At 42.5% G+C, this 4,004-nt stretch overlaps 1 non-coding gene across 1 annotated transcript; it reads right to left on the reverse strand.

Moving 5' to 3' along the window:
- Positions 1 to 241: 241 nt before the first annotated feature.
- On the reverse strand, positions 242 to 348 carry LOC112753237 (small nucleolar RNA R71). Its single transcript, XR_003177629.1, has one exon. It is a non-coding gene; the product is annotated as a small nucleolar RNA R71 (small nucleolar RNA).
- Positions 349 to 4,004: the final 3,656 nt, after the last annotated feature.

The raw sequence follows: 4,004 nt of genomic DNA on the forward strand, positions 1-4,004 counted from the left end.
TTCGTTTGGAGGAGGTGTTCAAGAAGACCCCAATCAACATTTAACCACCTTCCTGAGAATATGTGACACAGTGAAGTCTAATGGTGTTCATCCTAACACCTATAGACTGCTCTTTTTTCCATTCTCACTCAGGGACAAGGCAGCCAAGTGGCTGGAATCTTTCTCAAGGGAAAGCTTGACAACTTGGGAAGACGTGGTGAACAAATTCTTAGCAAGATTTTACCCTCCTCAACGAATCAATAGGCTGAGAGCTGAGGTCCAAACTTTCAGGCAACAAGATGGTGAGACTCTATATGAAGCATGGGAGAGGTTTAAAGACCTAACAAGGAGGTGCCCACCAGATATGTTCAACGAATGGGTGCAGCTGCACATTTTCTATGAAGGGCTCTCTTATGAGTCAAAGAAGGCCGTAGACCATTCATTCGGAGGATCTTTGAACAAGAAGAAGACTATTGAGGAAGCCATAGATGTTATTGAAACAGTAGCAGAGAACGACTACTTCTATGCTTCCGAAAGAGGGAACACAAGAGGAGTAATGGAGCTAAACAATGTAGATGCTCTGTTGGCCCAAAACAAGCTCATTACCCAGCAGCTGGCTGACCTCACCAAGAAGATGGAATGGAACCAAGTAGCAGTAATCTCCACTTCATCAACAACCCAAGAAGGAGTGAATGAAGAAGCAGAGAGTAGTCAGGAGCAAGCCAACTACATTGGGAATTCACCAAGGCAAAACTATTATCCATACTCCAAGACCTACAACCCTGGATGAAGAAACCACCCAAACTTTGGGTGGGGAAGTCAGCAAGATCAAAACCAAGACCAGAGACGTTACAACTCCAACAACAATGCAGCTCACCAACAATTCACACAGAGGACATCTCAACACCCCCACAACAACACTTCTCCACACGCCTATCAAAACCAAAACAGCACATCTGCTCTGAATCAACCATCAATTGATGACAAGCTCTCTAAGATTGAAACCTTACTTGAAGGAATATGCCAAGAGATTCAAGAAAATAAGGTGTTCAAAGAGGAGGTGCGAGCCAATATTAAGAACCAGGGAGAGACCATTAGGAAGCTGGAATTCCAGGTGGGATGTTTAGCTGAGAAGATTCCCAAACCTACCGATAGCTTCCCAAGTGACACGGAGAAAAACCCTAAAGGAGAAGCAAAGAAACTAAGATGGGAAGATTGCAAAATGGTCACTACAAGTGATCAAGAGACTGAAGACAAGCAAGGCAAACTTTTCGAACAACCTGAAAACAACTCAACAAAAGAGGAGGATAGAGATCACCAAGAACCAGAAATCTCACAACAAGAGCTGCTGAAGCTCTATGCACCCTTCCCTCAACTGCTCAATGGTGCTGTGGGAAAGAGAATATACTCAAGGTTCCTAGACTTGTTTGCATTTCTGCATGTAAACATACCATTCATCAAGGTAATTCAACAAATGCTTGCATTCGTCAAGTATAAGAAGGAACTTCTTCCCAGGAAAAGCTCACTCAAAGGAGGCCAGACTATAGTGATGAACAAGGAATGTAGTGCCCTTATTCAACCTGAGTTGCCTACAAAAAGAAGAGACCCAGGGAGTTTTCACATCCCTTGTGCCATAGGTGAAACTATGTTCGATAGAGCACTATGTGATTTGGGGCCAGCATCAACTTACTGCCCTTATCCCTGGTGAAGAGGCTGCAGATCAATGAGATAATGCCCACAGATGTAATCATCAGACTGGCTGACAAAACTCAAAAGCAAGCAGTAGGAGTGGTGGAAAATGTGTTGCTAAAGGTTTGGAAATACTTTCTCCCAATAGACTTTGTCATCCTGGACATGGAAGAGAGTCACACTCACCCAATCATATTGGGAAGACCATTCCTAGCTACAGCCAGAGCACTTATCGATGTAGAGAAAGGGGAGCTAATATTGAGAATCCATGATGAACGACTCAGCTTCAATGTTTTCAAACTCTCACAAGAAATAGATCAAGAGGAGAAGGAACTAAGCACAACTGATAATGAGACACTGAAAGAGGAGACAAGCACTGAAGCACAGCCAGTTCATTCTGAGATCCCCTTAATTGATAAACAAGGAAAACAGTAATTGCCACAGCTCAAGGAAAAATTGGAGGAACCTAAACCTCTAGAGGCAGGTAAAGACAGCATCACAACTTCTTTAGAAAAAGAGGTCACCGAGGGCAAGGCAACCTCAAAAGAAACAAAGAAGAAGGTACCAAGGAGGTGGAGGAACAAGAAGATCCCTACGGAAGATTTCTCTCCAGGGGATAGAGTTGTCTCAGCTTACTTCCCAGATATTCCCCCTAATCTCCCCACTGTACCATCTCAGCTACCTAAGGTCTTCACTATCAACAGAGTTCTTTCCCTAGAACATGTGGAGATCATTGATCCAACCAATGGATATAAGTCCACAGCAAGAGGGTAGGAATTTAAGCACTACTAACCACCCTGATGAAGGAAAAACGTCAAGCTAGTGACGCTAAAGAAGCGCTTCATGGGAGGCAACCCATGTTTTATATGTTTTTAGAAAATAGTAAAAAAAAAAGCAATATTCATAAATTCCAACCCAAACTTGGTGAAGTCCTTATTGTGCAGTATATAGTGAGGAACAAGTTTGGTGTTCAAAGCAAACCAAGATGCATGCTAGTCTTGGGAGCTTTGAACAAAACTTTTCATCACAATGCTTCAAACTAAGTTTGGTGTCACCCCATGGTGCCACCAAAATGCATAAAGGGACACACACTTAGTTAGTTAATTATAGCCGTAAAGGCTAAATTGTCTTTTTGATATTATGTCTCACTTTCCTTATGTTATCTTTATAGGAAAAGAAAAGAAGCATTAAAAGGGATGGATTGGACAACTAAACAAAGAAGGATTAGACACCACAAAAGGAAGGGCTACACACTTGTTCTAAAAAGGGAATACATTGGAAAATGTTGCCATGCAACATTGGAAAATTGGGACCCTTAAAAGACCGAGCAATCTCATTCATAAAGTGATGATCCTTGTCTTTTATCCATGCATCACCCCAACCGTCCATCAAGTAACCACTCCATCAATCCACACCCTCCATTCTCTCACAACTTCTCTATATAAATGACCCTTGTTCCGTACCCACCTTCATTGTCATTACCCACTCTTCACCACTCTCCATTTCGGTACAAGACATTCCCTACCCCATTAAAAACCTTTTTCCCACCTCACTCTCTTCAGTGCAATAAAACCCTGAACAACCAAAAATCTCCACAACTTTACCACCTTCACATATTAACTATCATTCATGGCATCTTCGGGTTCTAAAAGAAGGAAGGGAAAGGAACCCATGGAAGAACACCCATATGATGAAAAGAGATTTAGAAGCTTGCATCATGCATTGCAATACGGGTGGATGGTTGATAAGGAAATCATTTATGAGCCGGGATTTCAAGTTAAAAAGACTGAGTGCCCTGAAATCACAGAGAAGGTAGAAAGGAGAAGATGGGACTCCTCACTGACCCGGTCACTAAGGTGAATGCAAATCTCATAAGATAATTTTATGCAAATGCGGTCCGATATGATAAGAAAGATGAGTCATATACAAGCTTTGTGAGAGGAAAGATGGTGGATTTTGGTCCCATGAGTGTCATGAGGGCACTGAAGCTACGGTCTATGCAGTTTGAAGAAGAAAGTTATCACTCAAGATTGGACAACCCCAATTATGACCACATTTTGCGAGACATTTGTGTACCCAGAGCTAACTGGGAAAGGGGTGCCGGAAAGAAACCAAAGTTCATCAAGAGAACAGATCTCACTCCTGAAGCCAAGGGGTGGTTTGAGCTAGTGAGAAGGTCTCTTCTACCAGCTGCAAATAACTCGGAGGTGAATGTCAAGAGAGCCACGATGGTGCATTGTATACTGAAGGGAGGAGAAATCAAGGTTCATGAACTCATAGCTGAAGGTATTAGAAAGAAGGCAGAGAAAAGTGACTCAAGAGGAACGTTAGGTTAC

Source organism: Arachis hypogaea, chromosome 15, assembly GCF_003086295.3.
Source record: "Arachis hypogaea cultivar Tifrunner chromosome 15, arahy.Tifrunner.gnm2.J5K5, whole genome shotgun sequence".
Classification (NCBI taxonomy): domain Eukaryota; kingdom Viridiplantae; phylum Streptophyta; class Magnoliopsida; order Fabales; family Fabaceae; genus Arachis; species Arachis hypogaea.